The sequence below is a fragment of the Aquarana catesbeiana genome, linkage group LG07 (genome assembly GCF_042186555.1).
Source record: "Aquarana catesbeiana isolate 2022-GZ linkage group LG07, ASM4218655v1, whole genome shotgun sequence".
Classification (NCBI taxonomy): Eukaryota; Metazoa; Chordata; class Amphibia; order Anura; family Ranidae; genus Aquarana; species Aquarana catesbeiana.
This window is the reverse complement of record NC_133330.1, coordinates 29,532,904-29,555,068: the sequence shown is the minus strand read 5'-3', so window position 1 is coordinate 29,555,068 and position 22,165 is coordinate 29,532,904. Positions and strand designations below refer to the sequence as shown.

The 22,165-nt window shown below is 42.8% G+C and overlaps 1 protein-coding gene across 1 annotated transcript in view; it reads left to right on the top strand.

Annotated features, from left to right (window-relative positions):
* LOC141102837 (renalase-like) overlaps nt 1–20,131 on the top strand; it is a 91,406-nt gene extending 71,275 nt beyond the window's left edge. The window contains exons 2-3 of the transcript XR_012235210.1: nt 4,779–4,910; nt 20,008–20,131. The gene's annotated coding sequence lies outside the window, so the exon portion shown is untranslated. The remainder of the gene's footprint in view (nt 1–4,778; nt 4,911–20,007) is intronic.
* Nucleotides 20,132–22,165: the final 2,034 nt, after the last annotated feature.

Sequence of the window (22,165 nt, the reverse complement as noted above, 5' to 3'; positions counted from 1 at the left end):
ACCAGACACGCCAGTCCCTACTGTTCTTACCTTCAGGGCTGCAGAGCTGTCAGCATCCCGGCAGTTAATCGAGCAATCCAGGAAACTTGAAATCCTCACTCTTCTCTCTCTTCTCCATGCAGCAACTTCCAGGATGGACTATATCGATTCTGATTGGTCAGCGTCGTCACTGTGAATCGCTCTGGTCCATCTTGAAAAAAAGCTGTAGGGATTTGTAAAACCCCAGACTGCTGCGCTGGCTTTGGAGATGGCTGTAGGGAGGGTGTACTGTGTTCATTATTATAAATTTTTTTTCTGTAAAGATGAACTAACCCTTTAAAGTCAACCTGAACCAAAAAAAGTAAGATTTTTCATATTTTTTGGGAATATCTAGAAATGAAGCAGTATTCTGAAAAAAACAAGGCCTGGAGCGAAAGAAAAAATAAAATAAAAAAATAGCGCAGGGCAGACATGACCAGGTGAAGAGGGGAGAAGGGTTAGGGAAGGGTTAATAGGTAGAGTGTCAAAGAATTTGGAGTTTAACTATCCTCACAGGGTGACACTGTGGATACACAACTAGCAATATGCCAACGTCCCAATATTATTGAAAGAAGATTGGAAATTGCAAGATGGACTTTATAGGCACATGCATAAAGTAAAAAATAATTTAAATTTTAATTGGATAAAGTTAAAATCGTGGTTTACAGACAAATAAAAGAAAACAACATTATAATATAGTATGACCCCAAGGACTCAAATAGCACTTCCAAAATGTATATTCTAATCTAAATCGGTGCAATTAGAAATAACCAGTAGCAGCATCCAAAAGGAGTAAGGTGCGTGGAGTGGTTGAGTCACAATATGAGGTCACAGGGAGTTCGGTCAAAGCGGTCATACTATATTATAATGTTTTCTTTTATTTGTCTGTAAACCACGATTTTAACTTTATCCAATTGAAATTTCAATTAATTTTTACTTTATGCATGTGCCTATAAAGTCCATCTTGCAATTAATAGGTAGAGTGTTTTTGCAGTAGAATAGTGGAGCCTATCTGTTTGGAGGTAGTGGTGGCTGGGCGGGGTTTGGACAGCTTTAGGAGGGGTGATGTCAACCGTGGCGTCCAGTGGGGATCAGCTTCCCACCCACCCTCCCTGTTCTTGTCTATTTTTTATTTCTATGCTGTGTGTTTTACTGGATGTTATGGCAGCTAGGCGTTTTTGTTGGTCTTTGCTGGCGGGGGAAAAAAATTTAGGATAAGTGAATGGTTCAGGACCCATCGGTGGTATGTGTCCCTCCTGTGCGTTTCAGTTAACCACTTGCTTACAGGGCACTTAAACCCCCCTCCTATCCAGACCAATTTTCAGCTTTCAGTGCTGATGCACTTTGAATGACAATTGCGCGGTCATACAACACTGTACCCAAATGAAATTTTTATCATTTTTTCACCACAAATAGAGCTTTCTTTTGGTGGTATTTGATCACCTCTGCAGTTTTTACTTTTTGTTAAAAAATTGTAAAAAACTGAATTAAAAAAAAAAAATTTTATATTTTGTTATAAAAAATTTAAAACGGGTAATTTTTCTCCTTCATTGATGTACGCTGATGAGGCGGCAGTGATGGGCACTGATAGGCGGCAGTGATGGGCACTGATGCATGGCAGTGATGGGCACTGATGGGTGGCAGTGATGGGCAGCACTGCCAGGTGGCACTGATTGGCACTACAGGTGGGCATTGATAGGTGGCACTTGTGGGCATTGATAGGTGGCACTTGTTGGCATTGATAGGTGGCACTGTGGGCACTGTTAGGTGGCACTGTGGGCTCTTTTTATTGGCACTAGTAGGTGGCACTGATGAGGCAGATGTGCCTCTTCCATCCCAACCGGTGATCGGCTTTTTTTTCTACTCACGCTGTCAGCGTAAGTAAAAAAAAAAAAAAAGATTACCGATCTTTTGTTTACATCATGTGATCAGCTGTCATTGGGCTGGATTACAGTGGCTATAGTTTGATAATTACTTATTATAATGGACTAAATTTAAAAAAAGCAGCATCAGAGTGGGAGAGTTTACTTCCTCTTTAACCACCTGACATCCGCGCTATGGCCGAATGACGGCCACAGCGCGGACCTGAATTCCCGGGAGGCCATCATATGTGCACACTCCCTGCGCGCGCCCTGAATAGCCCGTGATCATGGACCACTCAAATTTATTAATAGGTCCCAGATCTCGTTGTCTATCTCCCCTCAGCATCTGAGATCTATCCATAGTGGCAACCCTGTTAATGGTGGTATCAATATCACTCTCCAGATAGCCTTTGTCCAAGAATCGTTGGTTTAATATTAGAGCTTGTGAATGAAAGTCTGAAATATCAGTACAATTGCGTCTGATACGTTGAAATTGACTTCTAGGGACAGACCTCAGCCATGATGGATGATGGCAGCTGGAGAGTGGTATGTATGCATTTCTATCCGTTTCCTTGAAGTGTGTGTTGGTGGTTAGACACCCATTTGTAACCATAATGTTTAAATCAAGGAAATGGATACTCGATTGGCTAGCTTCAAACATCAAAGAAATGCCTTTGTTGTTAGAATTGAGTCTGGAGAAGAAACTATGGAGAGATGTAATATCTCCGTCCCACACGAGGAGGACATCATCGATATATCTTCTCCATAGACGCAGTTCCTTGGGGGGATCGGTGTCTATGACTTCTTTTTCCCACCTGGCCATAAATAAGTTGGCCAGGCTGGGCGCAAACTTGGCGCCCATAGCTACACCGCATGTTTGCAAGAAAAAATCGCCCCCAAACCAGAAATAGTTATGGCTTGTAGCGAAATTAAGAAGAGTCATAATAAATTGTTTTTGTATTGATGTTAATGTTGGGTCTTGATCAAGGTAATAATTGACTGCCTCAAATCCTTGTTGGTGGGAAATAATAGTGTAGAGAGAGGCTACATCCGCCGTAGCTAGGATGTAGCCGTCTCTCCACTCAAAACTTTCAAGTAAATTAATGACTTGGGTAGTATCTTTCAGATATGAGGGAGTCAAAACAACAAGAGGTTGGAGGAAGTTGTCCACATATCTTCCAATTCTTGCCGTAATGGAATCTATGCCGCTAATGATCGGGCGGCCAGGTGGATGAATCAGATTTTTGTGTATTTTTGGTAAATAGTACATAACTGGGACCCTCGGAGCTGAGGGGACCAGGTATGTTTTTTCTTTTTTGTTCAGAATTCCTTGTTGATATCCTCTATCAACAAGGGTCTGAAGTTCTCTTTTGTATTTAGTGGTTGGGTTACATGCTAGGGGTAAGTAGGTGGTACGATCAGACAAAAGTCTGTTCATTTCCTCCAGATAGCTGGATTTATCTAAAATAACTACCCCCCCACCTTTGTCTGCAGGGCGTATAACTATTTCATTGCGCTCACAGATCTGTTTAAGATGACACTGAAGGTCATTGTTGGTATTGTTCTTTGAGACATTAAGTGTCATCAGATCCTTAATGACCATCTCCTTAAAGACCTGTACTGAAGGGGCAACAAAGCCTGGGGGGTTAAATAGTGAGGCGTTAGAAAAGTTGGTATGTCTGATAGAATTACCATCAGTATTTATCGTAGAATTGGAACCATTGTGGTTAGCTACAGAGGAAGTAAGTGTATTAGTAGATACAATCTGACTTCGGTTACCAATAGGATTAAGAATAAAATGTCTTTTAATGTTAATCTTCCTTATGAATTTATGTATATCTATGAAAGTTTCGAATTTATTTAACCTGTGTGTGGGTGCAAACTTAAGGCCTAAACTGAGGACCTTTTGTTCGCCTTCAGATAATTGTATTTGACTTAAATTGAAAACACCACTGATGTCTACTGTTTTCTTTTTTTTGGACCTGATCCTCCTCCCCCCTCTGATGCCTCTCTTTTGTTGTAACCCCTTTTGGTTTTGTAGTTGCCCTGGGGAAAAAAACGTGTCTGATTGGTCTCCATATAATCATGAGGGGAGTCCTGATAGTCATCTCTGGGGGGGCCTCTAAACTGGTTAGGGTGCCTGGAGATGACAGGATTATCCTCTAAGTAGGAATCTTGTTGGTATGAAAGAGGGGCAAATCTATTTTGTAAAGGGATCTGTCTATCTTGAAGGTGGTAGGCTTGTGGGGTAGATGGTGGGTTGGCATAAGTTACCCTGTCGTCGTAGGGTCTTTGATAGTAGTCCCTGGGGTCCTCTCGGTATTCCCGTGGACCCTGTCGATGGTAAGCAACATTGGAATTTTTTCTAGGGGGGTAGTTGCCCCGATTGTTACCCCTAAAAGGTTTTTTCCCATGCTGAGGTGTTAATGGAGTACCCTGGGGGGGATTCCTATAAGGCATAGGTCTATCATTGTTTCTAAAAGTTTTAGGTCTTACTGCGAGTTGTCCTCGCTGGTTGGTCCGAGGGGGGGGGATAGGAGGACCTCTAACCATGTTATTACCCAGCAAGGGTCGGGGCTGTGTGTCACCACCGAGGGGAGGCGGTGAAGGTTGTGATGAAGAAGATAGAAGGTTAGCTGTCTCAGCGTCGCTTGTGAGGTCGTCTGCAATAATCTGCCATTTAAACACTGCTTTATTAGAATAATCCGCAAGATCGCGGTTATATTTTTTCTTTTTCTTATTTTTTTGATCACTATCCTCTTTCTCAAGGACCTGCCTTAAATGATCAGATTTCTGTTTATAAGTTTCATGATCTTTATAGGCCATGAGTTTATCTTTGACAGAAGAAACCTCATCATTCAAGTTTCTTAATTTGATCCTTTTTTTTTTATCCAACAGAAAACCTAAAAATTTAATACCAGTATCGTTAAAATAAACAAACCATCCTTCCAAGTCTGTTTCCCCTCTCTGGGGGTTGACCTCCCATCTGAGACTGCGGGGTACCATCTTTTGGGCAACATATTGTTCCAGGTAAGCCACATCCCAGCTGGTATGTAGTTCTGATATAAGTAAGTTTTTAAGTCTGAGGAACAGACCACTAAGCTCGTCTGTCTGTTCCACATGACCATTGAAGACTCCCTCAGTATTGATACTATATTGGGATCTATAATCAAAGATGTCCATGACACCTATCCAGCAGCAGCTTCTTGATACAATGAATTGTAAGAGTGTAAAAAAGACCCAAATTGGGTAAAAGCTGCGCTTAGATTAATAAAAAGAAAAAAGCTGCCAGCACCCTGAAAAAATCCTGTATCTGACTTCCAAAAGTATAATAAACAATAAAGTGCAGCGCTAATATGATATGTGAAAAGATACAATTGAGTTCCGCCAAGTGACATATAAAACAATTAGTGACAAAACATATTGCGAATACAAGTAAGAAGCAAAACTGAAATCACAAGTGTATGTGAGAAAAATCCAAAAGTTCTTAATAAGTCCACAAATATATAAATAAAGAACACCCATCCAAGAGAGGTTGTGACGAAAGGTGCCTAGATGTGATCCACCAAAACATGTATGAGTAGAGTCTGCTTACCAGACGGCGATGACTGCTATTATGGCAGTCTCGCCCAGCATAGGGATTATGGTCTCCCAAAACCCAAGGTACAATGCAGGATCAGTAGTTCTAATACTCCATCAAACCGGAAATACAAAAGAGAACACCTCCATAGCGCAACATTGTATGATATAAAATTTAATAGTATATAAAGAATCGCACTTACAATATTGTAGAAAGTATGCAGCATGTGAAAAATCGAACGGAGCGGCGGCGTCTCTGTGTGCCACGATTCACTTCCTGTGTTCAAGCCCTTCCGAGAACGTGATGACGTCACCGTCGTAGGCTCCTCCCTACGCGTTTCGTCACGATAGGACGTCGTCTGGGGATTGGCCGAATGACGGGTCATCACGTCTGGACTTATAAATACATAGAGAGCGCCATTTTAACTACTGGCGAACATGGTGTGTGTGATAGAAATGAATCTAAAAGAGCCATGTTGAATTCTGGCTGTTAATGGTAAACCAATATGTAACAAGGAAGTGATAAAAAAGAAGATCGCCATCTTGTGGAGATAAAGGAGATCAATGGAAAAGGCTCTACACAGGAAGGAAAAGAGGGCACAACCGATGCACCTGCCGTAACAAGAATAATAAAATGACATAAAATAAAAATCTGCTCACATCAGATTCGGAGTAAAAACTGATTTACTAAAGGGAAAAAGAAATTAAAAAAGGGAATAAAAAAGAGGGGGATCACAGTAAATAAATATGGATAAACCTCATAATCTCAACTAAAAGAATTAGTTTTTAAGAAAGTAAAAATTCATAAAATTGTGGAAGAGGAAATAGACAATACAAAAGGCCAAACAATGGTGTGTTGCTTCATGCGTTGTTTATGAAGCAGTTTATATCCCATTCCACATTTAACCCCTGCGGTCTGGAAGATGCCATGTCAAAGATCCATCTGGTTTCAAGTCTAGAGATGGATCTGACCATGTTGGTCCCTCTCCAGTGGGGACGTATTCTGTCGATAGCTACAAACAGGGTACCTTTTAATTTTTTATTATGGTATTTGGCATAATGCCTGGAAAGGTTATGTTTCGTAAATCCTCGTTTGATGTTAGCGACATGTTCAGAAAGGCGCACATGAAGTTCCCGTTTGGTGCGACCAATATACTGTTTCGAACAGGGACATTGGATAAGGTAGACCACATATTGAGTGGAGCATGTTATAAAGGACTCTATGCTGTATGTCTTACCCGTGGCTGTCGAGCTGAAAGTTTCACATTTCCTGCCCCTGAAGGAATTGATCTGGCAGATCTTGCATCTATGACAGGGAAAGAAACCCTTCATATTTTGAAAGAAGGAGATGGTACGTGGAGGGTCGACCACATTTGAGGCTACACTGTGTCTTAGGGAGGGGGCCCCTCTGTAGATCAAAACTGGTTGGTCAGGTATAACTGTACAAAGTATTGGATCATTCTGAAGAATACTCCAGTGTTTACGGAAAATCTTTTTGATAAGATAATGCTGATTGGAATAGCCCGTGATCATGGACCACTCAAATTTATTAATAGGTCCCAGATCTCGTTGTCTATCTCCCCTCAGCATCTGAGATCTATCCATAGTGGCAACCCTGTTAATGGTGGTATCAATATCACTCTCCAGATAGCCTTTGTCCAAGAATCGTTGTTTTAATATTAGAGCTTGTGAATGAAAGTCTGAAATATCAGTACAATTGCGTCTGATACGTTGAAATTGACTTCTAGGGACAGACCTCAGCCATGATGGATGATGGCAGCTGGAGAGTGGTATGTATGCATTTCTATCCGTTTCCTTGAAGTGTGTGTTGGTGGTTAGACACCCATTTGTAACCATAATGTTTAAATCAAGGAAATGGATACTCGATTGGCTAGCTTCAAACATCAAAGAAATGCCTTTGTTGTTAGAATTGAGTCTGGAGAAGAAACTATGGAGAGATGTAATATCTCCGTCCCACACGAGGAGGACATCATCGATATATCTTCTCCATAGACGCAGTTCCTTGGGGGGATCGGTGTCTATGACTTCTTTTTCCCACCTGGCCATAAATAAGTTGGCCAGGCTGGGCGCAAACTTGGCGCCCATAGCTACACCGCATGTTTGCAAGAAAAAATCGCCCCCAAACCAGAAATAGTTATGGCTTGTAGCGAAATTAAGAAGAGTCATAATAAATTGTTTTTGTATTGATGTTAATGTTGGGTCTTGATCAAGGTAATAATTGACTGCCTCAAATCCTTGTTGGTGGGAAATAATAGTGTAGAGAGAGGCTACATCCGCCGTAGCTAGGATGTAGCCGTCTCTCCACTCAAAACTTTCAAGTAAATTAATGACTTGGGTAGTATCTTTCAGATATGAGGGAGTCAAAACAACAAGAGGTTGGAGGAAGTTGTCCACATATCTTCCAATTCTTGCCGTAATGGAATCTATGCCGCTAATGATCGGGCGGCCAGGTGGATGAATCAGATTTTTGTGTATTTTTGGTAAATAGTACATAACTGGGACCCTCGGAGCTGAGGGGACCAGGTATGTTTTTTCTTTTTTGTTCAGAATTCCTTGTTGATATCCTCTATCAACAAGGGTCTGAAGTTCTCTTTTGTATTTAGTGGTTGGGTTACATGCTAGGGGTAAGTAGGTGGTACGATCAGACAAAAGTCTGTTCATTTCCTCCAGATAGCTGGATTTATCTAAAATAACTACCCCCCCACCTTTGTCTGCAGGGCGTATAACTATTTCATTGCGCTCACAGATCTGTTTAAGATGACACTGAAGGTCATTGTTGGTATTGTTCTTTGAGACATTAAGTGTCATCAGATCCTTAATGACCATCTCCTTAAAGACCTGTACTGAAGGGGCAACAAAGCCTGGGGGGTTAAATAGTGAGGCGTTAGAAAAGTTGGTATGTCTGATAGAATTACCATCAGTATTTATCGTAGAATTGGAACCATTGTGGTTAGCTACAGAGGAAGTAAGTGTATTAGTAGATACAATCTGACTTCGGTTACCAATAGGATTAAGAATAAAATGTCTTTTAATGTTAATCTTCCTTATGAATTTATGTATATCTATGAAAGTTTCGAATTTATTTAACCTGTGTGGGGGTGCAAACTTAAGGCCTAAACTGAGGACCTTTTGTTCGCCTTCAGATAATTGTATTTGACTTAAATTGAAAACACCACTGATGTCTACTGTTTTCTTTTTTTTGTCACTAATTGTTTTATATGTCACTTGGCGGAACTCAATTGTATCTTTTCACATATCATATTAGCGCTGCACTTTATTGTTTATTATACTTTTGGAAGTCAGATACAGGATTTTTTCAGGGTGCTGGCAGCTTTTTTCTTTTTATTAATCTAAGCGCAGCTTTTACCCAATTTGGGTCTTTTTTACACTCTTACAATTCATTGTATCAAGAAGCTGCTGCTGGATAGGTGTCATGGACATCTTTGATTATAGATCCCAATATAGTATCAATACTGAGGGAGTCTTCAATGGTCATGTGGAACAGACAGACGAGCTTAGTGGTCTGTTCCTCAGACTTAAAAACGTACTTATATCAGAACCACATACCAGCTGGGATGTGGCTTACCTGGAACAATATGTTGCCCAAAAGATGGTACCCCGCAGTCTCAGATGGGAGGTCAACCCCCAGAGAGGGGAAACAGACTTGGAAGGATGGTTTGTTTATTTTAACGATACTGGTATTAAATTTTTAGGTTTTCTGTTGGATAAAAAAAGGATCAAATTAAGAAACTTGAATGATGAGGTTTCTTCTGTCAAAGATAAACTCATGGCCTATAAAGATCATGAAACTTATAAACAGAAATCTGATCATTTAAGGCAGGTCCTTGAGAAAGAGGATAGTGATCAAAAAAATAAGAAAAAGAAAAAATATAACCGCGATCTTGCGGATTATTCTAATAAAGCAGTGTTTAAATGGCAGATTATTGCAGACGACCTCACAAGCGACGCTGAGACAGCTAACCTTCTATCTTCTTCATCACAACCTCCACCGCCTCCCCTCGGTGGTGACACACAGCCCCGACCCTTGCTGGGTAATAACATGGTTAGAGGTCCTCCTATCCCCCCCCCTCGGACCAACCAGCGAGGACAACTCGCAGTAAGACCTAAAACTTTTAGAAACAATGATAGACCTATGCCTTATAGGAATCCCCCCCAGGGTACTCCATTAACACCTCAGCATGGGAAAAAACCTTTTAGGGGTAACAATCGGGGCAACTACCCCCCTAGAAAAAATTCCAATGTTGCTTACCATCGACAGGGTCCACGGGAATACCGAGAGGACCCCAGGGACTACTATCAAAGACCCTACGACGACAGGGTAACTTATGCCAACCCACCATCTACCCCACAAGCCTACCACCTTCAAGATAGACAGATCCCTTTACAAAATAGATTTGCCCCTCTTTCATACCAACAAGATTCCTACTTAGAGGATAATCCTGTCATCTCCAGGCACCCTAACCAGTTTAGAGGCCCCCCCAGAGATGACTATCAGGACTCCCCTCATGATTATATGGAGACCAATCAGACACGTTTTTTTCCCCAGGGCAACTACAAAACCAAAAGGGGTTACGACGAAAGAGAGGCATCAGAGGGGGGAGGAGGATCAGGTCCAAAAAAAAGAAAACAGTAGACATCAGTGGTGTTTTCAATTTAAGTCAAATACAATTATCTGAAGGCGAACAAAAGGTCCTCAGTTTAGGCCTTAAGTTTGCACCCCCACACAGGTTAAATAAATTCGAAACTTTCATAGATATACATAAATTCATAAGGAAGATTAACATTAAAAGACATTTTATTCTTAATCCTATTGGTAACCGAAGTCAGATTGTATCTACTAATACACTTACTTCCTCTGTAGCTAACCACAATGGTTCCAATTCTACGATAAATACTGATGGTAATTCTATCAGACATACCAACTTTTCTAACGCCTCACTATTTAACCCCCCAGGCTTTGTTGCCCCTTCAGTACAGGTCTTTAAGGAGATGGTCATTAAGGATCTGATGACACTTAATGTCTCAAAGAACAATACCAACAATGACCTTCAGTGTCATCTTAAACAGATCTGTGAGCGCAATGAAATAGTTATACGCCCTGCAGACAAAGGTGGGGGGGTAGTTATTTTAGATAAATCCAGCTATCTGGAGGAAATGAACAGACTTTTGTCTGATCGTACCACCTACTTACCCCTAGCATGTAACCCAACCACTAAATACAAAAGAGAACTTCAGACCCTTGTTGATAGAGGATATCAACAAGGAATTCTGAACAAAAAAGAAAAAACATACCTGGTCCCCTCAGCTCCGAGGGTCCCAGTTATGTACTATTTACCAAAAATACACAAAAATCTGATTCATCCACCTGGCCGCCCGATCATTAGCGGCATAGATTCCATTACGGCAAGAATTGGAAGATATGTGGACAACTTCCTCCAACCTCTTGTTGTTTTGACTCCCTCATATCTGAAAGATACTACCCAAGTCATTAATTTACTTGAAAGTTTTGAGTGGAGAGACGGCTACATCCTAGCTACGGCGGATGTAGCCTCTCTCTACACTATTATTTCCCACCAACAAGGATTTGAGGCAGTCAATTATTACCTTGATCAAGACCCAACATTAACATCAATACAAAAACAATTTATTATGACTCTTCTTAATTTCGCTACAAGCCATAACTATTTCTGGTTTGGGGGCGATTTTTTCTTGCAAACATGCGGTGTAGCTATGGGCGCCAAGTTTGCGCCCAGCCTGGCCAACTTATTTATGGCCAGGTGGGAAAAAGAAGTCATAGACACCGATCCCCCCAAGGAACTGCGTCTATGGAGAAGATATATCGATGATGTCCTCCTCGTGTGGGACGGAGATATTACATCTCTCCATAGTTTCTTCTCCAGACTCAATTCTAACAACAAAGGCATTTCTTTGATGTTTGAAGCTAGCCAATCGAGTATCCATTTCCTTGATTTAAACATTATGGTTACAAATGGGTGTCTAACCACCAACACACACTTCAAGGAAACGGATAGAAATGCATACATACCACTCTCCAGCTGCCATCATCCATCATGGCTGAGGTCTGTCCCTAGAAGTCAATTTCAACGTATCAGACGCAATTGTACTGATATTTCAGACTTTCATTCACAAGCTCTAATATTAAAACAACGATTCTTGGACAAAGGCTATCTGGAGAGTGATATTGATACCACCATTAACAGGGTTGCCACTATGGATAGATCTCAGATGCTGAGGGGAGATAGACAACGAGATCTGGGACCTATTAATAAATTTGAGTGGTCCATGATCACGGGCTATTCCAATCAGCATTATCTTATCAAAAAGATTTTCCGTAAACACTGGAGTATTCTTCAGAATGATCCAATACTTTGTACAGTTATACCTGACCAACCAGTTTTGATCTACAGAGGGGCCCCCTCCCTAAGACACAGTGTAGCCTCAAATGTGGTCGACCCTCCACGTACCATCTCCTTCTTTCAAAATATGAAGGGTTTCTTTCCCTGTCATAGATGCAAGATCTGCCAGATCAATTCCTTCAGGGGCAGGAAATGTGAAACTTTCAGCTCGACAGCCACGGGTAAGACATACAGCATAGAGTCCTTTATAACATGCTCCACTCAATATGTGGTCTACCTTATCCAATGTCCCTGTTCGAAACAGTATATTGGTCGCACCAAACGGGAACTTCATGTGCGCCTTTCTGAACATGTCGCTAACATCAAACGAGGATTTACGAAACATAACCTTTCCAGGCATTATGCCAAATACCATAATAAAAAATTAAAAGGTACCCTGTTTGTAGCTATCGACAGAATACGTCCCCACTGGAGAGGGACCAACATGGTCAGATCCATCTCTAGACTTGAAACCAGATGGATCTTTGACATGGCATCTTCCAGACCGCAGGGGTTAAATGTGGAATGGGATATAAACTGCTTCATAAACAACGCATGAAGCAACACACCATTGTTTGGCCTTTTGTATTGTCTATTTCCTCTTCCACAATTTTATGAATTTTTACTTTCTTAAAAACTAATTCTTTTAGTTGAGATTATGAGGTTTATCCATATTTATTTACTGTGATCCCCCTCTTTTTTATTCCCTTTTTTAATTTCTTTTTCCCTTTAGTAAATCAGTTTTTACTCCGAATCTGATGTGAGCAGATTTTTATTTTATGTCATTTTATTATTCTTGTTACGGCAGGTGCATCGGTTGTGCCCTCTTTTCCTTCCTGTGTAGAGCCTTTTCCATTGATCTCCTTTATCTCCACAAGATGGCGATCTTCTTTTTTATCACTTCCTTGTTACATATTGGTTTACCATTAACAGCCAGAATTCAACATGGCTCTTTTAGATTCATTTCTATCACACACACCATGTTCGCCAGTAGTTAAAATGGCGTTCTCTATGTATTTATAAGCCCAGACATGATGACCCGTCATTCGGCCAATCCCCAGACGACGTCCTATCGTGACGAAACGCGTAGGGAGGAGCCTACGACGGTGACGTCATCACGTTCTCGGAAGGGCTTGAACACAGGAAGTGAATCGCGGCACACAGAGACGCCGCCGCTCCGTTCGATTTTTCACATGCTGCATACTTTCTACAATATTGTAAGTGCGATTCTTTATATACTATTAAATTTTATATCATACAATGTTGCGCTATGGAGGTGTTCTCTTTTGTATTTCCGGTTTGATGGAGTATTAGAACTACTGATCCTGCATTGTACCTTGGGTTTTGGGAGACCATAATCCCTATGCTGGGCGAGACTGCCATAATAGCAGTCATCGCCGTCTGGTAAGCAGACTCTACTCATACATGTTTTGGTGGATCACATCTAGGCACCTTTCGTCACAACCTCTCTTGGATGGGTGTTCTTTATTTATATATTTGTGGACTTATTAAGAACTTTTGGATTTTTCTCACATACACTTGTGATTTCAGTTTTGCTTCTTACTTGTATTCGCAATATGTTTTGTCACTAATTGTTTTATATGTCACTTGGCGGAACTCAATTGTATCTTTTCACATATCATATTAGCGCTGCACTTTATTGTTTATTATACTATTATGATAAAGGTCCTGCAGTGTATATTGAAACGCAGTTTTGGGGTGCCTCAAAGACCAACAGGCTTAGCAACCAATCTGTTTCTGATTTAAAGAATGTTTTTTCTCCTTTTATGTTATTTTAAGTTTAAAATTGTTAATAAAAGGCTGCTATGGCCATTTTCACTCCATTTGCTGTGGGGTCTCCGTTATTGGGATAGGCAATATGAAGTGGTTGAGGGGAGATCTGAGTATGGCCTTTCAGCTAGTGAGTAAGGTTGGGGACATCTGTTCTACATTGGTCGTGTATCTTTTGTCTTGAATTCCTGCTGAAAAATAGCAGTATACCTCCTCTGTCTAGACACTCCTGTGCATCGAGCCTCATAGCTATCTGTAGTGTGAAATCATCTAAGGCACTGCTGCCTTTGACTGCTAGTCTCACCAGATTTAGAGTGAGAATTGGTGATGTAATTTCTGTGTTGCTCATTGTTCTTGGTTCAGGGCCCTAGGCCCAGGTCATGGTGTTAGGTACCTGGTAGTAGAGCCTGACTTGTAGGAGAAGACCTCTCATACAACGCTGGTTCAGGAGCCACTGGAGTGGGGACAGTGGTCTCCTGAGCGCAGTGGGGTAGGAGTGCCTGTTGGAGTATAGTCTCTGATGCTGAGGTAGAGATCCCTCCAGGGATGGCTGGACTGCAGGTGAGGTGGTGACTGGAAGCAGCAGGCTGACACACTGGAGGTGAGAGATCACAGGAGCTGGAGCTGGAGGTGCAACAGCAAGAGCAAGCAGCGGGCACAAGCAGGGTCAGACAGTCCGGGTCGGCAGGTAGATAAGACAGGTAATCACGGCAGGCAGAGGCAGAGTCAGTGGACAAGCAGAGGTTGGCAACGGTATCAGGTAGAAGCAGCAGAGTAGTTAGGCAGGCCGGGTCGGGTTGGAGCAGGACGGATGGTCAGACAAGCCGGGTCAAATCAGGTAGCAGACAATCAGATGCAGGTTCAAACAGGAATCACAGAGCTGAGACGAAGCAGCAATGCACCCATGGAACAGGGGAACTTTTATGCGCTCTTTGGCGCCAAAACGGCGCTAACGCGAACACGCGTACATGCGCCGCGCTGATGCACAGAAACAGTAGCAGTTTGATGCCGTATTTGCACAGGGGCGCGCCGGTGCATAGGCGCATGCAAGCGCCCAGGTCTGGCGCTGGTAGATCCCTGACACATGGACCTGTACGAGGAGCCTGAGATGATGAGGATGGCCTCTTGCACAATTCCCTTCCAAGTAACCCAAGAAGTTGAGATAGGGTCTGCAAGGTCAAAGTAAGGGCACAAGTGGCAGGGTGCAGACGCTGAAGACTGGAACTTGGGAGCGCTGGTATCAGATGAGCAAGGCTACAGCTGGTAACGCACTGTGAATACACCAAGTTCAGGTATGAGTGAAGTCAAGTCACAAGCTGCACTAGTAACAGATAGTTCAATCAGGAGTGACAATGCTGATAGCCACGCCCCCTGCAACATCGTCCCATCCTTCTACATTAGAGTGGTAATGCTGCTCTGTATTCAGGAGCAGAGAAGCACCGTTGCCACCACACCACTGGAAGCTGCATTAGGTGGGACTTTGCAGTAAAAGAGGAAGTGGGGAAGGGATGGGTGGATGGGTAAGAAAAAATGCAGATGAAAATTAAGTGCAGCAGTACAATTTATTTTATTTTATTGGTGGGGAGGGGGGCATAGTCATGCTGTAATGCTGTTGAAATACTGCATCCTATAAGCCCCTTGTTCCACTTTAAGATTCAAGTATATTGATATTGACATGCAGTGTGGGTGGCCATATGCGTCTTGCCATGTCATTGGTTTCCTAATGAGTCGTTTGGCAGAACTTTCTATAAAGGAGTTTGGATCCAGAAAATTGCTGCTTCCACTGTGTACACTTTCATTAGCATAGTGGCCTACTTTTATCAAACTTTCTGAAAGAAGAAATTATATTGGCAGAATCTGTTCTTCCTTCCAGTTTCAGGTCTGTGCTGGAAAAGTGACAGTTGGTTATTCTGGTCAGTTGGCTACAAAGACGGCCTTCTTTCAGACTGCAAAGAGAGATATTGTATCTTGTTTGTTACTTTTCTTATTAAAAGATCTTCAGTATACAGAAACTAAAGACCAAAATCAATAGAATAAAAATCAAACACAAATCAATCGTGCTTCTCCCACACGATTGTACCGTGCATTAAATCTTAGTTCTAAGGATTCCCATAGACTTTAGGGATCTATGGCATTGTAGGCAGGTTCTGAACATCCTCAGGGTAGGATGTCTTCAGAGTGCTGTTGCTGGGTACATGTGGGGAGGTGCAGCATGGTGTGGCAGCAGTAAACACTCAGAGGCCAGTTGCAGAAACAGAACTTGCATTAAAGTCAATAAGTTTAATAATTCAATAATTCAATACAAGCCCAGTGGTAAGGCACCCGACCGGGAACACTCACAGAAGGCATTGGTGATGTGTAGCAGAGCAGATCTCAGGCATGGCCACAGCGTCTGCCTTGAGGAGTGGATTGCAGCCTGGCCAGTCGGTGCCCAAATGGGGAGATCTCCAGAAGGAAGGTGTGTCCCTATCCTGACCCTACTCGTCTGGAACCTCTCCCTGCCGCTAATCACTGTCCCTCTCAGACGGATGGCCTGTCCCTACACTACCCACAAGCAACATGGGTGCCAAGCCTGGGAGCTCTGCCCGACCCAAGATGCCTGCCAGAGTCACATGGGGCAGCAGCATCCAACTGATAGCGTTCCCAGCGGCACAGGAAACCATAGAGGAACCATATTCCTCTTGACTTTCTCTCCAGCTGCAATGCCGCTGCAGTCAAGCGCCATCTACACTGGAGAAAATAGACTGCACCTGCATAAATACATGTCCTCTACGTGCACAGTCTCTGGGTGGGGAACACCTACAGTCTTTATCTAATTCCCACCTAGCATAGGTTGGCCCCCTACGCTCATTGAAGTACTAAGAGCACGGGATCCTCCCATGAGCACCAGACAGAAGCTCCCCATGAAGGCACCAGACCTGGCCTGATTAGCACCTCCCAGTAGCCCATTACATAACCTTCTCAGGTCTTACAGCAATGGAGGTCAGCAGTAGAACATTTATTTTCATATCCAGAAGATGTTCCCATTATGATTTTAGGAAAAGGAAGTGTCTATACAATGACAACCTTTTAACACTTCACTGGAACACACTTGATCTACATATTTATACACTTTCAGTCATCCCAACAGAAATTGCACATTTTTTCAAATGCAAAGATATAACAGAAGAGCAGAGAGCCAAGTTGAGGAGATTTACATCACATACCCAGGGGATGTGAGTAGTTCTGTAATTCCTGCACCTTTTCTTGCTAGCTTTCACCATAAGGGGAAGCTCCTAGAAGCTAGATCCACAAAGACGGTAAAACAATTAAAATAAAATGCGCTCACAGTTGGAGCCCCAACAACCTTTTCAAAATGGAATTGGTGGCTATGACGGACAGCTGGGCACCCCCCTTAGGTGCTTCCTTCAGTATACAGCTTCCACCAGTCTGGAACCAGAAACCAGGTATTATAACTGAATATTATTATAAGAATTAGATGACACCAGGCTTTGGTGCAAACTGGCACTCCCTTTATTGTAAATTCACACTGAAAATATAGCACACAATATCAGGTAAGAGCTTGATCACCTTATCCTAAATGATACAAACTGTAAACAGTAATATCATTAGCACATCTAAGGAACAGCCAGCATAAACATAAACAGTAATCTAATTAAACAGTAATCTAATAAACAACTAGTCCCCTAGACAAGCCTAGGTGACTTAGATCAGTGGCCATCCAGACAGTTCAGCACCAGTTCTCCAGAAAGAAGACCCAGGGTTGTCCATATCTCATTAACCAGCTTTCTTTTCACATACAACTTCTCACTGAGTTTCAAATTGGCAGAGACCATCATGCTTCCTTGACTGTTAAATGTAATAATATCCTCTTGCATTATATACCAGGACATCTTCCTAAATGCTTGTAGGTCCCTTAGATGCCAGGGCCCATAGTTAGTAAGCAAGAGGCTCCCCTCCAAAAGCTCCTGTCCCGGTTGGGTCTGTCACAGTGGCCGAGGAAACAAGGGAGCTCTTAATGAGAGAAAGGAAATACAAAAAAAGTCAAAAGTACTTGTTCCTGGAGATGGAGCGCCGAAGCTGTTGGAGTGGTAGCTCAGGGTGATGAGTCAGAAAAACTGGCAACCTGGGTGGCAGCCAATGTAGAGTAAAGATCGGGAATGGATGGGAGATTTCCGCAGCTGGGCTCATCAGATCCAGAATGGATGAATGAGAGAATTCTGCAGCTAGGCACATCAGATCAGGGGAGGATCCTCTGCAACATGTAGGGAACACAAGGTAGCCAAAAGCGCAGGAATTAGTAAAAACCTTGTAACATTTTTCTGAAAAAAAATATCCACACTTACATCAAAGGTAAGAGAAGTGCTGTTTGGATGTAGAGGGAAACCACAGTGTGTATTTGGATGGAGAGCAAAGACCCACCGCAGCGATTGAACAACGATGGCATCTGTGGCTGTCCTCAACTAACTGGGCAAGCATCGGAGGTTAAAGAGGTGTACCTCCTTTTCCAGGTACTAGGAAAAAAGGTTTATACACATACGGGAATGCAAAATGTTTATTGAAATTAAACATTTCAATTTTTATTGAAATTATTGAAATTGTGGAAGGGGAATGATTAGGGGGTTAGGTGACACTGCAGGAGGCTTGGTGACGCTGTAGGGAATAAGGTTTATGGAGGGGCTGAAGGCCTTGCAGGAGCAAGGAGGAGACTGGAGGGCACTACAGGGTCTAGGAGGCACTGTAGGAGGTTGAGAGACACTTTTGAAGATTGGGGCCATGAAGGGGGCTGAAGGCTCTGCAACAGGCTGGGGGGGGCACTGTGGGGGGTTAAGGGACACTGCGGGCAATTACGGGAGGTTGGGAACACTATGGGAGTTGGAAGGCACTGTGGTAGGTTAGGGAATCTGCAGTTGGCTGTCAGCTCAGGAGTAGGGAGGCCTCAGCCCAGTGGTTGAGAACTACTGCTTGACACTACAGGGTTCCCAACCCTAACTTTGGCAACACGTAGTGGCCAATTTGGGAAACTACACTGGGCGCCTCTGTGCCCCTACCCAACAATGATTCAAAATTCTTGAGCTTTGTATGCATTTTGTGGATGCTTAATCGCAGTACTTAAATTGGAAGCAATTAATACTAAAAGTGCACAACATGATAATGCATTAATCATGGGGCATTGAAGTGCCCTTTATTTTAAATGACACTCCAGCACAACAACCCTGATCCACCACAACAGACCTGCTTTTTATCTCTTCGCAGAGCTCCTATTGTTCACATGGTGTGCTGGAAAAAAAATTAAAATTTAGGTGTGATGCGTTGGCAGTCCATTTAAAAGGAATGGGCTGTCTTACTATAATGCATCTTAAAGCGGGGTTCCACCCAAATTTTGAACAATATCTGTATGTATTCTCTTCCTTGCCTAGATGCTGACATGCCGTTTAAAAAAAATTAAATCGCAGTAATTACCTTTTATTTTTCTATTCTTCTTTGCACTTCCTGGTTCTCCTCCCGTGGGAGTAGGCGTGTTTCTAGCCTCTCCCAGACTCCGCACAGTCTCCTGGGAGCTAGCCTCAGGCTTCCCAGGATGCCACTGAGCATGTGCGGGAACGAGTGGTGAATGCTGGGAGCACAGCATTCACCGCATCCAGGAAATAAATGCTTGTGGGCTTCAAATGCCCACAATGAAGATGGAAACCGCCTGCAGTGAATAATATAAGTTATTCTTTCCGACGAAATCTGACACAGGCGGACATATTACACACAATATGTGAGTATGTAATGCTGAGAAGAAAAGTTTGTGAATGAACTAAAAAAAAAAAAAAAACGATAGATAGGTGGACCCCCGCTTTAACACGTGGCATAACACATGTTAATGAGCATATGGTAATGCACTGCAAAGGTCTGAACCCGGCCTTAACAAAGAATCATTATTCTTAAAATATAAACTTGGCTTTACCGAGCATAAAAGTTTTTTTTACTGGAGGGGGGCAGGAGTGAGGCAAAGTTGGCAACATTTTTGCAAAAACTGGCAGGACCTTTCCTGCAATAGGAGAAAATGGCAGAACTGTGACAGCTTGTGTGCCACCCTCTTCAAAATGGGATGACTGGCAGCTATGGTGAAGGATCGGTTGGAAATGGTCCAACTAGTTGAAAAATTTCCACGTACTTCTTAACGCCCATGAAAAACACAGAATGGGGATGATGGCAGCGCAACATGTTGAATATTGGAAGCTGAATGTAGTCAATGAGCTGTTTACGGACATTCATGCAGTTAACTTTTATTCAATATTTGTTCCCATCAGATCACCAGCACCAGTCACCAGCATTGTGAAATAATTTCCAGAGATGCTTTGCTGTGAAGCTAATGGTCCCAGAGGTTCACAAATTCATACATACTCAGTTTTGTTATGTTTATTAATATGAAATGAATTTTGCATTCTGATTGTCAATAAACTATAAATTATTAGTTATTATAAGTATTAATAAAATGGAAAACATTGTATTTGGGTATTGTGTGTAGTTAATACATGTAGTGATAATATTCAGTTTATGAATTCAGGTTTCTTTTTTGACAGACTAATTTTTTTTTTCTGTACATTTACACGCAGACCAAGCTGTCCAGCAAAAATGGTAATTTAACTACTGGAGCACATCACCCATAGGAGCCGCTGGTGAATAGGGATTTCCCACCATGCATAGCCAGGCACACCACATTTTCCACAGGCTCACTGAGACACTGAGTTGGGACCCTTACTTTTGAATATCTTTATAGATGTAGCACCCTGATGTTTAGGCAGGGTTGCTCCTAAATTTACCTGCCGGGTGTAGTTACCTTGGCTCATTGTTAGGGATCAATTGATTTCAACTGATCTTCTGTCTAGAATTGCTGCACTTCTCTCATCTTCCGCTAGGTGGCCACGTACCTGGTGGCATTAGATAAGACAATGGCAAAGCAAGGACAGTTTAGGAGTATATGGGGTGTTTCAGCCAATGGGCAGGGGTTTTCTTGAATCCCTTGGCGCCTGCTGGGAGAACCTATATATTTGGGTGGAGTCAGGTGATCAGTGTTCTGTACCCCCTGGAGGGCTGTCCCAGGCACATCTGGCTGCTAGGCTGCAACACCTCAAGGGTACCCCAAATGCCAGGGCCCATAATCTGTAGGCAAGAGGCTCACATTCAGTCCCCTCCAAAAGCCTCTATCCTGGGTGAGTCTGTCACATTTGGGTGGAGTCAGGTGATCAGTGTTCTGTACCCCCTGGACGGCTGTCCTGGGCACATCTGGCTGCTAGGCTGTCTGAGGGCCTATCCAGAAGCAAGAGAGCAGCGTAGGGTTAGAATTGCGGCTTGCAGTCCAACCAGAAGTGATGGTTCTGCTGGCCGGAGAACCTGTCGTGGTCGGAGGTAGAGGAGAAGCTGTCGCCACTAAAGGACCAACCACCTTATTACCAGGAACCACCGTGAGTAGTTGAAGCAAGTACCGAAGCAGTATTCTCACCAACTGGGGACGAAGAAGAATCGGGAAATGTCAGCAGGTGCCAAGCTAGGGACCCAGCCGGCGGAGGTGACGCTTGCAGAGCAGCCTTTTGTGTTAAGCCAGGGACCGAACAGGCCATTGGGGTGAAGGTTGAGACGTATCTGGAGTGTCAAGCTAGGGACCCAGCAGATAAGCAGGGGTGACGATTGAGGAAGATGCTACCGTGAAGATTGGAGGAGCTCAAGGGATTCAGTGTCAGTGAATCATCTAGTCTAGTGAGAGACTGGGAGCTCAGTGGGCTGAAGAATTACAAGAAGTGATTGTAGTGGAAGTGAAGGAACTATTACACCTTGTGTTGGAAACTGTTAAAGACTGTTGCCATAGGAGACAACATTCCTACACATGCAGATGTGGTGTCTTGCTGGATGCCTTTCCCTGCAAGCCTGTCTACCTGTAGAAGTCTTGGAGTCTGCCAAATTGACATTGCAACTGCCTAAGGGTGTACTGGCCCTAACCCTCTCTCCCAAAGTTCTGTTTAAGAGAAATAAAATCTCTTTGCATTCAAGGAGTGTCTGGCACCCATGAATCTACTTTATACTACACCCACTATGCCTTACAATCCACTCTGTATGGAAGGATGTCAGTAGCTCTTGGCTATGGAGGTTCTCATTAGACTGAAGGAGGTCTGGGACCTTGCTATATAAATGATATCAGGTCTGGGATTAAAAGTAACATTTCAGTCTTTGCAGATGACACCAAACTATGTAGTGGAATAACATCCTTACAGGATGTCTCCAATTTACAAGCCAACCACAATGCACTGTTTCATTGGTCAACTATGTGGCAGATGAGGTTTAATGTTGATAAATGTAAAGTTATGCACTTGGGGGCTAAGAACATGCATGTATCATACATACTAGGGGGGAGAACAACTGGGGAATCAATGGTGGAGAAGGATCTGGGGGTTTTTGGTAGATCATAAGCTT